Genomic DNA, 12984 nt, shown 5'->3' on the forward strand with positions numbered 1-12984 from the left:
TTTAATACATTTGCAAAAATGTCTTAACCTGTTTTTGCTTTTTCATTATGGGGTATTGTGTGTAGATATATGATGATTATAATTGTTTTGTCCATTTTAGAATAAGGCTGTTATGTAACAAAATGTGGAAAAAGTCAATGGGTCTGAATACTTTCTGAAGGAACTGTATATTTCAAGCTAGAATCCAACACAAGAAAGGGCCTTCCCAAACTGTTGCCACAAAGTTGAAATCACAGAATCATCTAGAATGACATTGTATGCTGTAGCGTTAAGATTTCCCTTCACTGGAACTAAGAGGCCAAGCCCGAACCATGAAAAACAGCCTTAGACCGTTATTCCTCCTCCACCAATCTTTACAGTTGGCACTATGCATTGGGCCGGTAGCGTTCTCCTGGCATTCGTCAAACCCGGATTCATCCGTCGGACTACCAGATGGTGAAGCATCACTGCATCACTGCAGAGAACGCGTTTCCACTGCTCCAGAGTCCAATGGCAGCGAGCTTATAGAACTCTAGCCGATGCTTGGCATTACGCATGGTGATCTTAGGCTTCTGTGGAAACACATTTTACATTTTTACATTTTAGTCATTTAGGAGACTTACAGCGACTTACAGTAGTGAATGCATACATTTCATTTCATGCATTTTCTTTTTGTACACATTTCATGAAGCTCCTGACGAACAGTTCTTGTGCTGACGTTGCTTCCAGAGGCAGTTTGGAACTTGGTAGTGAGTGCTGCAATCGAGGACAGATGATTTTTACGTGTTATGCTCTTCAGCACTCGGCATTCCTGTTGAGTGAGCTTGTGTGGCTTACCACTTTGTGGCTGAGCCGTTGTTGCTCCTAGACGATTCCACTTCACAATAAAAGCACTTACAGTTGACCGGGGCAGCTCTAACACGACAGACATTTGACAAACTGACTTGTTAGAAAGGTGGCATCCTATGACTGTGCCACGTTGAAAGTCACTGAGCTCTTTGGTAAGGCCATTCAACTGCCAATGTTTGTCTATGGAGATTGCATGGCTGTGTACTCGATTGTATAAACCTGTCAGCAACAGTGTGGCTGAAATAGCCGAATACACTCATTTAAAAGTGTTCACATACTTTTGTATATATAGTGTATATATTAAGCAATGCAACCCCTGCTCGAAATGGCAGTTATAACAATCCCCACAACAGGCATGATTCAGAACATCTTAACCTCAGTGATTTACAAACTTTTCCCTGGTTTGGAAAATAAAAAGGTTCAATGGAACACTCAATGTGATATATGCATTTTAACTGGCAAAAGATTTTTAAAAAGATAGACCACCGATAACACATTTAAACATTCCTCCAATTAATTACATTATTCAATGTATTATATGTAATAATTATTGTTGTTTCAATATATACAATTGTCCTTCTGGATTGCTATCATTTTGGGAACCTAACATTGCACTGGGTACATGTAACACCAATAGTTTAATTCACAGAGCTAAATTTTGTCAAACAATTAAACTCATTAACTCAAAATGAATTATCTGATTAATCTAAAATCATAGACATGCCTTTTTACTGTTAGGCATTTAGGACCAATAGCGGCCATCAAACTGCCTTTCTTTAAATTACTATAGCAGCCTCGAATGCTCAAGTTTTTCGAACAATAATATCTGTGTCAATTTCGCAAAATTAACTTGCTAACAACTTGTTGTCATATTTATGTGGCGGTTGTCATCAACCAGAAACTGGAAACAGGGTATGCTGTCATTTGACTTAAAAAATAATTTAAAAATTCATTACTCAAAATGACGCCGCCGATGAAGCCACAACTTTTCACTGTGGAAGAGGCTGTATCTATGTTGGCTGGTGATACGAATTTGTTCACATCCTTACACTTTGAAAAGCGATGATGTCGAGGTGAGTGAAATAAGCAAATAGAAGAAGTTTGGACACAAACTAGTCAAAAGTTTGGACACACCTACTCATTCAAGGTTTTTCTTTATTTTTACTATTTTCTACATTGTAGAATAACAGTGAAGACATCAAAACTACGAAATAACACATGGAATCATGTGGTAACCAAAAAAGTGTTAAACAAATCAAAATATATTTGAGATTTTTCAAAGTAGCCACCCTTTGCCTTGATGACACTCTTGGCATTCTCTCAACCAGCTTCATGAGGTAGTCACCTGGAATGCATTTCAATTAACAGGTGTGCCTTGTTAAAAGTTAATTTGTGGAATTTCTGTCACGTCCTGACCAGTATAAGGGTTATTTGTTATTGTAGTTTGGTCAGGACGTGGCAGAGGGTATTTTGTTTATGTGGTTTGGGGTGATGATTTATTTAGTAGGGTGTTGGTTTAGTTAGTTCCGGGTTTTTGGGGTTATGTTCTATGTTTGTATTTCTATGTGGTCTCTAGTCTTTTGTATTTCAATGTCTAGTTTATTGGGGTTCGACTCTCAATTGGAGGCAGGTGTTTTCTAGTTGCCTCTGATTGAGAGTCCTATATATGGGTATGTGTTTGGTTAAGTGTTTGTGGGAGATTGTTCTTGGATTGCTGTGTTGCCTTCAAGACTGTTATTTTGTCGTTCATCGTTTTGTCATTTTTGTATACGTGTTTGTTTGGGTTTTTTCCTTCTTTTCCCGTCAATAAAGAAGATGAGTATACATGTCCCTGCTGCGTTTTGGTCCTCTCCTTACGACAAGCGTGACAATTTCTTTCCTTCTTTATGCGTTTGAGCCAATCAGTTGTGTTGTGACAAGGTAGTGGTGATATACAGAAGATAGCCCTATTTGGTAAAAGACCCAGTCCATATTATTGTAAGAACAGCTCAAATAAGCAAAGAGGAACGACAAAAAATATATAAAGAAAAACCCTGGAATGACTAGGTGTGTCCAAACTTTTGACTGATACTGTTTATATGTAATTTTTTAATCCAAAATCAAATATCTAAATGATCCTTGGTATGACCATCTTAAAACAATTCCACATTTAGCTTTGTCAAAAATGTTATGTAAGTATGATTGCAGGCCTATGCTACTATCCGGTGGGCCCATTAGAGCTGGAGTGAATATTTTTTGCCAATGATAGAGCTAATTTCCTGTAATTGTACCATGTCTTATGTGTGTTCACGTGATGAATCTGAGTTACTCAAACATTACAACAAAACAAAAAATGTTAGCTGACATGGGCTAGTTGATATGGACATTTCTGACAAGTTCTAAAGAGCTCTAAGGTCTGCAATGACTGACATGACAAGAGAAAAACTGATGATGCACTACCAAATTTCGAAATTGGACTTTTTGCATTCTACTATTACAACTTTAATGAGTAAGTTGAAAGCCTGATTGAGTTCTTCGCCCCCTCACTGCCGAGGGTGATTGTCCTATCTTCAGTTGGACTTCCATTGGAGAAGGGCATCTATACTACTGTAGTTGCTACTTCTTCAGGGACAACTCTTAACATTGAATTGACATTAAAAAACCTAGGAAGCTTCCCTTGCATTTCAGTAACTCATGGCAGTCTCTCACACCTGAAGCTTAAGTTAGGGTTATGCCTCCCCCTACTGGAGACACTAGTATGGGCCAGTGGTTCAGTCAAAATGGTTTTGGTTGTGTTTTGAAGGGAGTCCAGTCAGAAGAGAACAACATGTCCATTTCCCTGGGAAAATGCCAGACTTGGTGGAATCTGTGATCAGCTCATACTGAGTGTTTCTGACAAGCTGACCAATGTACTGCTTGAGTTTGGTTCAGTTGTATCTGGTATGGGTTTATGGATTTCCATTAAAGTTTTTTGTTAAAAGCTATATTTTGACTATTTATTTATCTTGAAATATCCCTAGCATGTGTGATTATTTTGCCAAAAATGTGATGTTGTTTAGAAATAACATGTTAATAATATTGTTATATGATGGATCCATATACAAAGTATACTTACAAAGTATCCTAATTTAGATTATTATTACAATACAAAGAGTATTCACTGTTAATACAAACTATTATTGCTATTTTAGAGTTTCTTATAATTTTGCATGATATTGTCCACTTTGGATGAAATCCATTCATGTGATTGAACATGTGAACCAAACTAATTTACATAATATAATCCATTGGAATTGTACATTCACAATTAAAATACAGAACAAACCACACTGGTCCCTCATGTGACCTTTACAAGAATGAGCAGTCAATATGACCATTGAAAACCTTTGGATACATTTAAATTACAAGGATGAGTTGACAAAAATGTGTTTGAATGTTGGTCAGGTCAGAACAAAGTGACATATTAGTGGCAGGTTGAGACACCCTGTTTATTCACATGAGAGGAGACAGTGTGGGTGTTTACTCAAAATGTTGCAATTTGAAGTTGAATTATTAAGAAAAAATACTTCAACGATAGTCTGTACTATAAAGTGATCATACAAAATGTTGTTTGTATGTGAAAATGTAAAAAAAGATATAACTTCACTCGGCCACTCAGGAACATTCACTGTCTTCTTGGTAACAACTCCAGTGTAGATTTGTCCTTGTTTTAGGTTATTGTCCTGCTGAATGGTGAATTATTCCCCCAGCATCTAGCGGAAAGCAGACTGAACTAGGTTTTCCTCTAGGATTTTACCTGTGCTTAGCTCCATTTCATTATTTTTTATTATCCTGAAAAACTCCCCAGTTCAATTACAAGTATACCCATAACATGACACAGCCACTACTATGCTTGAAAATATGGAGAGTGGTACTCAGTAATGTGTTGTATTGGATTTGCCCCGAACATAACACTTTGTCACAGTTTTTGCAGTATTACTTTAGTGCATTGTTGCAAACTGGGTGGATGTTTTCAAATATTTTTATTCTTTACAGGCTTCCTCTATCAATTAGGTTACTATTGTGGAATAACTACAATGTTGTTGATCCATTCTCAGTTTTCTCCTATCACAGCCATTAAACTCTGTAACTGTTTTAAAGTCACCATTGGCATCATGGTGAAATCCCCGAGTGGTTTCCTTCCTCTCCGGCAACTGAGTTAGGAAGGACACCTGTATCTTTGTAGTGACTTAGTATATTGATACACCATCCAAAGTGAAATTAATAACTTCACCGTGCTCAAAGGGATATTCAATGTCTGCTATATTTTTTTTATTTTTACCCATCTACCAATAGGTGCCCTTCTTAGCGAGGCATTGAAAACCTCCCTAGTCTTTGTGGTTGAATCTGTTTTTGAAATTCACCGCTCAACTGAAGGACCTTACAGATAATTGTATGTGTGGGATACAGAGATGAGGTAGTCATTCAAAAATTATGTTTAACACACAAATTAGTGAGTCCATGCAACTTGTTAAGCATATTTTTACTCATGAATTTATTTAGGCTTGCCATAACAAAAGGGTTGAATACTTATTGACACAAGACATTTCAGCTTTTCATTTTTTATTAATTTGTATACATTTAAAAAAATATACAGTTCCACTTTGATATTATGGGGTATTGGGTGTAGGCCAATGACCAAAGAAAATCACAATTTAATCAATTTTAAATTCAGGCTGTAACATAGAAAAACTAAAGGGGTGTGAATACTTTCTGAAGGCACTGTAGTTTTGCTTGAGAATTGTTCCTGACATAACATCATTAGGAATAAAGAAAATACATTTGTAAGGTTATACATTTAGATGTGGGTAATGCTGTTAAGAGTAAGCATTCTGACAATGATAGAATCATAATTCTGAATTAATATTCTGAAAATGGCTCCTATGTTAGTTTTGTAACTAACAATTAAAAGAAAATAAGTGAGGACATAAAAATAGTTATTGTCAACAATTTATTAAGATTGAATGGAAAAGTGAACGACACATTTTTTGTATGTTGGACATTGATCTTTTCAACATGAAAGGCAGGGTGACATCTGAAAGGCAGATTGACATCTAATCAAACTTCTACAATCCGAGCCAAATAACAACAAATCAACTTGGCCATGCTGTCCATTTTTGTTAATGATATACTTATGAAACAGGCATGGTCAGCAAAAGTTTTGTTTTAAAAGTCTCGGACTGTTGTTCCTAATATTCCACCGGCCATGAGAGTGGTTGTCCTTGCACTGACTCTAGCCCTTGCTTTTTAGATCATATTATTTTGAAAGAAATGTAACTTTGCCATTCTGATTAATTTGAAATAGTATGTAGTCAACGCAAATTGAATAATGTATTTTTCTTTCCATCGCATAGCGAGTCAACAATTTAACTTTGGTAAGTTATGCTACATTAGGAATTTGTACTTACTATAAGTACAAGACCGAATGTTTGAAAATAAATGTACATATAACTAACAACTTTTTTAATGGTTGTCATTACAGCCCCTGAATTTGTGTACAAGTATGAGGCACTGCTCCTAGGTGGTCTGCCTGAAGAGTGTCTGGCCAGAGCAGGAGAAAAAGTCATCAGTTCTCATCAGTGCAATTACCCCAACTACCTACATGCTTAAGGTATTAGGCTACACATCAAGTTTACAAACAAAATATCTAAATGCATTGTCCATTACATTGACTAATATATTGATATATCCTTGTAGCTCGTGGACCGAGAGATTTGAGTACAGTGGCATTTGGCCCAAAGATCCTTCCATCCCAGCTGCAAAGCTCACTACAGCCCTGGCTGCTCAGCTCAATCAAGTTTGTGTATGCCAATGGTGTTGTGGGTGAGGTATTTGCCCCCACTGGTGTCTCTGAAACAGTACTGAATATCCATAGAGGTATCCTGAACATCCTGCATCAAGAAAACACAGAATGTCTATGAGATGCAGGAGATAAGACTTGTATATTTTCATATTCACACATACAGTACTTCTCACTCTCCATTGTATTACCTATGCCGGAGCTCTGGGAGTGTGCAAGACCCACTATGTGATCAGTGAAGATGCCAAGGCAGAGGTCATCCATTTGACTAAGACCAAGGATGTGAATCACTGCCAGGAGAGAACCATGAAGAGTTTGGTCTGGCTTACACTGAGTAGTGTGTTGAGATCCAGCAGATAGGAGCAAATGTAACTTGTTATTGGCTTTGGTGGACAAACACAAAACAACGGATATTCTAGCCTAGGCAATATTACTAACAATATGTTTTATCTACCCAGAGAGGAAAGAACCTGAGGGGAGCTGCCATCTACAACTACTATGCCACTGGTGCTACGATCCTGGAAGCCACTGTTACAGAGCTCCATCAGTTCTCACTTTTAATGAGATGAATGGCACTGCCCAGATGGAAGCAAAGTATGTTGACTGATTTGTAAAAATACATCTTAAGGTATACAGCATCTAAAATTATTAATGAGCTTAAATTTACAGACAAACCTTGGCTTTTGTTAAGATTGAGAAGATCCCAGTTAAGCCCTTCAAAGCAGAATATCTTCACCGTGGATCCATTCAGCATGAGTTTGCCACTGAGATTCTCCAGACACTGATTCAGCTCCTTAGGCTCAGCAACGCACATTATCAGATACAGTGACAAGTAGTACCTTCCTCTTGAGTTACAGGACATTGTCAGTAGTGTTTTCTTGAAATATGCTCCTGATAACCTTTCAAAATATAAATTCCTTCTCTCGTCAGATTATGGAGATTCTGAACCATCTGGTTGAAAACAATGTGGCTGAGGTCCATGACGATGCCCCACTGAAGTTTATTCAGCTTGTCCAGCTCATGCGTATGGCCAGCTTTGAAACCATTCGGGCCATCTGGCATCAGTTCAAGGTCAAGCCAGCTTTCAGGTACTTCTCAAATAATCTTTGGGAAATAAATATCATCAAAAAAGACAGGCACAGTACTAAAGTGAACCTTCCACTTTTTCAGATACTGGATCCTGGATGCTATCCCTGCAATTGGAACTCCAGTTACTCTGAAATTCATCAAGGAGAAGTTAGTGGGTGGTCAAATTACTATTGCTGTTGCTGCTCCAGCTCTGGTGGCCACTGTGCACATGGTTACAGCTGATGTGGAGGCCATCAAGCTTTTTGAGGTAGGTACACCTTATGATTAGGTTTAAACTACATTTTTTAAATCCTGGTTAATATGACTGAAAACAATCGTTTTTGCACCACCAGACCCTGGTTTTCAACCACAAGATTCAGGCAAACCCACTTATGCGTGACGTCGCCATGCTTGGTTATGGTACCATGATTTCCAAGTACTGTGCTGCATATCCCACCTGCCATGCTGACTTTGTGAAAGTAAAATATGTTTTTCATAATCACATTCAGTTATTTATTGGATGAGAATGAAACTCTTCATGGGTCATGATCTTTCTGTTGAGGCTATCGCTAAGGGTAACTTTGAGGAAATCGCAATGTTTCTGAAAGTTATTGACAATGCTGGCCATCCTGCTAGCCTTAAGCCCATCATGAAGCTCCTGCCCAGATTTGGAACTGCTGCTGCTACTCTGCCACTGAGAATTCAGGGTTATGCCATCTTGGCTCTGAGGAACATTGCCAAGAAGGAGCCCAGAATGGTGAGTATTGCTCCTCTCTGTCAGTTAACACCATCACATCTTATGACATTTGAACAATCCACTTTATCATCCGGTGTTTTAGATCCAGGATGTCGCTGTGCAGTTTCATGGACAAGGCTCTTCACCCAGAGCTCCGTATGATTGCCACCTTTGTGCTTTTCGAAACAAATCTTCCCATGTGTCTGGCAACTACTCTTGCTGATGCAGTAGCAAAGGATGTCAATCTGCAGGTCGCTAGCTTTGTCGACTCTCTCATGAAGGCCATGACCAAGTGCACCGCCCCTGACTTTACCTCAGTGTAAGAGCACTCTTCAATTTCTCAATACATGTCATCTAGATTTGCATCTGCATTTGAATCTAATTGCATTGTATTTTCCCATTTTAGTGCTGCTGCCCACAATGTTGCAATCAAGATTCTAAGCCCAACATTTGACTGAGCTTCCGTTTCAGCAAAGCCATCCACCTGGATTATTATCATTGTAAAGGCCTCATGAACTGAACTCCTACAATCTTAATGGTTTCTCTCTCATATGTTGGCATAATGATTGTTTTCTTTCTTAAGCTCCCCTGATGATGGGTGCTGCTCCCAGTGCTTTCTACGTCAATGATGCTGCCACCGTTTTTCCGAGAGCCATTGTGGCTAAAGCCCTCACCTACTTTGCTGGAGCAGCTGCTGACGTTCTGAAGGTAAAAACTGTTATTCAAAACCATTTAAAATGATTACAATTCAGAGGTTCCAAAACCCTCTTTTATCGATCTTTCTCAGAATGGAGTGAGAACTGAGGGAATCCAGGAGGCTCTTATGAAAATTCCCAAGGCTCCTAAAAAATCTTGACAGGATCACCAAGATGAAACGTGTCATTAAGGATGTAAGTACCAAAGATCACTTAATCTCACAAATGTATCTCCAAAGAATCAATGATTAGGTTTTTTAAATGAAGTTGATGAAGTTTATCAGTCAGCTTTGCTCTACTAATCTATCCACAGCTGTCTGACTGGAGGTCCCTGCCTTCAACCGAGCCCTTGGCCTCCGTGTACGTGAAGTTCTTTAGACAGGAAATTGCCTTAGGCAACATCGACAAGGCCATCATCGAACAGGTAATTTGTGTATGTATTATACTCCTTTATACTACTTTATGATCAGGAAAGCTGGAAATTCTTAAACTTCTTTCATAGTTGACTTTCACAGTGGTCTTATGTCATCACAGCTAGGTAGATGGCCAATGTTTGTTTCTCTACAGCTTGCAACTGGACCTGCTGTTCAGGCAGAGGAACAGTTGTCCATGAGGGCACTGCTGTCTGGAGCTGCTTTTCATTATGCTAAGCCCATGCCGGCTGCCGAGGTGTGTTGCATCTTCCCCACCGATGTTGGTGTGCCCATGGAGCTCAGCTTCTATACTGCTGCCGTAGCCATTGCAACTGTCAATGGTATGTGCTCACCAACAAGAATGTAATGAAGCAGTAATGCTGTTGTTGTTTTAATTCATCTTGGGTTTCATAGTCACATTGGCTATATTTCTCCATTCCCATTTTCACAGTCCAAGCCACCATGTCTCCCAGCTCATGAAGACTTGGCTGCATTACATCCGGCCGTGATTTTGAGTCCCATAGGGCGGCACACAATTGGCCCAGCGTCCACCGGGTTTGGCCGGGGTAGGCCGTCATTGTAAATAGGAATTTGTTCTTAACTGACTTGCCTAGTTAAATAAAGGTTATATATATATATTTTTTAAAGACAAACATTCAGCTGCAGGCCGAGTTTACACCAAGGTGCATACAATACCGTCAAACGTTTGGGCACACTTACTCATTCAAGGGTTTTTCTTTATTTTTACTATTTTCTACATTGTAGAATAATAGTAAAGACATAAAAACTATGAAATAAGACATCTGGAATCACCGAAAAAGTGTTAAACAAATCAAAATATATTTTATATTTGAGATTCTTCAAAGTAGCCACCCTTTGCCTTGATGACAGCTTTGCACACTCTTGGTATTCTCTCAACCAGCTCCATGAGGTAGTCATCTGGAATGCATGTCAATTAACAGGTGTGCCTTGTTAAAAGTTAATTTGTGGAATTTCTTTCCTTAATGCGTTTGAGCCAATCAGTTGTGTTGTGACAAGGTACGGTTGGTATAATGAAGATAGCCCTATTTGGTAAAAGACCAAGTCCATGTTATGGCAAGATAGCCCTATTCCACAAGTACCGCTCCAAGGCTGGAGCCTTCTCTACGCCGATGCCCAGTCCAGGCGCGGCGTTCAGCCCGGCGCCATGGCCGGATCTGGGGTCTGGGCGGGGGCTACGACCCGCACCGGAGCCGCCATTGACTCTAGTCACCCCCCCACCCTGACCATAGAGAGCCCTTGGTTCGTAAGGATTGGACCAAAACGCAGCGGGAATATGTATACTCATCTTCTTTTTATTTTGAAGAAGGAGAAACAACTAAATACGTATACAAAAAAGAACAAAACGAAACAGTCCTGTCAGGTGCAACAAACACCAAACAAGGAACAACTACCCACAATATCCCATAGAAAAATACCCCTCTTAAATAGGACCTTCAATTAGAAGTAACTAGGAGCAGCTGCTTCCAATTGAAGGTCCACCCAATAAACATCACATAGAAATAGACATACTAGAACTAACATAGAAATAGACTAACAAAGAACATAGCCCAACAAACCCCGAAACACTCTAAACAAACACACCCCTGCCACGTCCTGACCAAACTACAATAACAAATAACCCTTATACTGGTCAGGACGTGCCAGTTGTAGGTCAGGGTGTGACAAGGGGGTGTTCTAGTTGATATATTTCTATGTTTGGGTTTGAGTATGGTTCCCAATTAGAGAGAGCTGATTATTGTTGTCTCTAATTGGGGATCATACTTAAGGTGTCCCTGATCCCACCTGCATTTGTGGGATGTTGTTTCAGTTAGTGCCTATGTGCGCGTTGTACTTCACGTTCGTGGATTTTTTGTTGTTTCACTGTGAATTAAAATTATTTTAATTCAGAGGGAGCCAACGTCGCCTCACGTACCTCCCCTCTATTACCATCCCCCGGGGTAAACCTCCTGCGATACCACAATATATTGAAGCAACATCTCAAGACATCAGTCAGGAAGTTAAAGCCTGGCGGACCATGCACAAGCTCCACCACAGTCTGGATCTTCACTTCCTGATCACAGACCACACCACGCTTGCCCCCAACTGGTGCTTCGGCCTCATCAAGCAGCGCTTCCGAAAAACCAGAATAAACACTTTGTCTGAGATTGCTGGTGTTACGAAGGACAGCACTGTGACAGGGGTCAACATCCCACAGCTGGTTGGACTGGAGGATGATACGGTGCTGGTGGAAAGCTATGGCTGGCAACAACACCTGACTCCGTATTTCAGGCCGCTGCCACAGATCAAGCAGTACCAGCACTTCAGGTGAAAATCATTTCCCTTGCATTGTATGAGGTTATTTTTCTTATATAAACTTGGGAGGTGAATTGATGTTGTGCAAGATTGTAATGTCTTCTGATTTTTGTTGTTGTTATTCCCTGTTTTATAGCTTTGATGCTCTGAAGCCTGGTGTTGTTGTTGCCAAGGAGCGTTCGGACTGCTGACATCCTTCCTCCAATTGATGGTCTGCCTGTACAAGCACCACCTGGACTGGACACAGCTTGACAAACTTATCTTTTTGAGAAGATCAGGGAGTTTTGCGATGAAGAGGCTATGGACATCACATGCCCTGCACCAAAGTCAAGGGCAGGACAGAAACAGGCTCTCCGAATGTAGATTCCCTCTTTCATGCGTGGTTCGGACAGACCACTCATCAGCACTATCTGCAGTGCCTCTATTCAAATGACTCTCTCCTAACACAAACCATACGTTGCTACCACAATTTTTTTTATGTATCCTGCTGCTCAGCCACTTTACCCCTGATTGTATGCATATAACTACCTCGTCTATCATTGATATTGATATTGTTCATGTACATGCTATATATTTTATTTATATTGACACTATCTACTTCTGATATTGCTACTATGCAAGTAACCATTTGGCTGTACCATTTACACCTTCCGTAGAGACCCATCCTCTTAGCTAAATATGAATACATAAAATTAATATTGATATGTATGGTCGTAACATGATTTTGTGACATACCACAACAATATCATGTGACCGTATCAAGTGTCCATCACATAAATATATGGTGCATGCATCTGTTTATGTACTGTACATGTGCACCTCACTCAGGTTTCAACTCAGGTTGCATGGCCTTAACTTATGTATGGAATAGTATGTGATATGTGCGTATGTAACAGTATATAAAGTATGCTAATGTACTGGTGTGAAGGCATTTGGGCAGTGGTGTAAAGTACTTTAGTAAAAATACTTTAAAGTACTACTTAAGTTTTTTTTGGGGGGGGGTATATGTACATTACTTAACTATTTATATTTTTGGCAACTTATACTTTTACTTCACTACATTCCGAAATAAAATTATGTACTTTATACTCC

At 39.4% G+C, this 12984-nt stretch overlaps 1 pseudogene; it reads left to right on the top strand.

Moving 5' to 3' along the window:
• Nucleotides 1–6052: 6052 nt before the first annotated feature.
• On the top strand, nt 6053–10038 carry LOC106583931 (vitellogenin-like; annotated as a pseudogene).
• The last annotated feature ends 2946 nt before the right edge of the window (nt 10039–12984 follow it).

The sequence above is a fragment of the Salmo salar genome, chromosome 23, assembly GCF_965601325.2.
Source record: "Salmo salar chromosome 23, fSalSal1, whole genome shotgun sequence".
Lineage (NCBI taxonomy): Eukaryota > Metazoa > Chordata > Actinopteri > Salmoniformes > Salmonidae > Salmo > Salmo salar.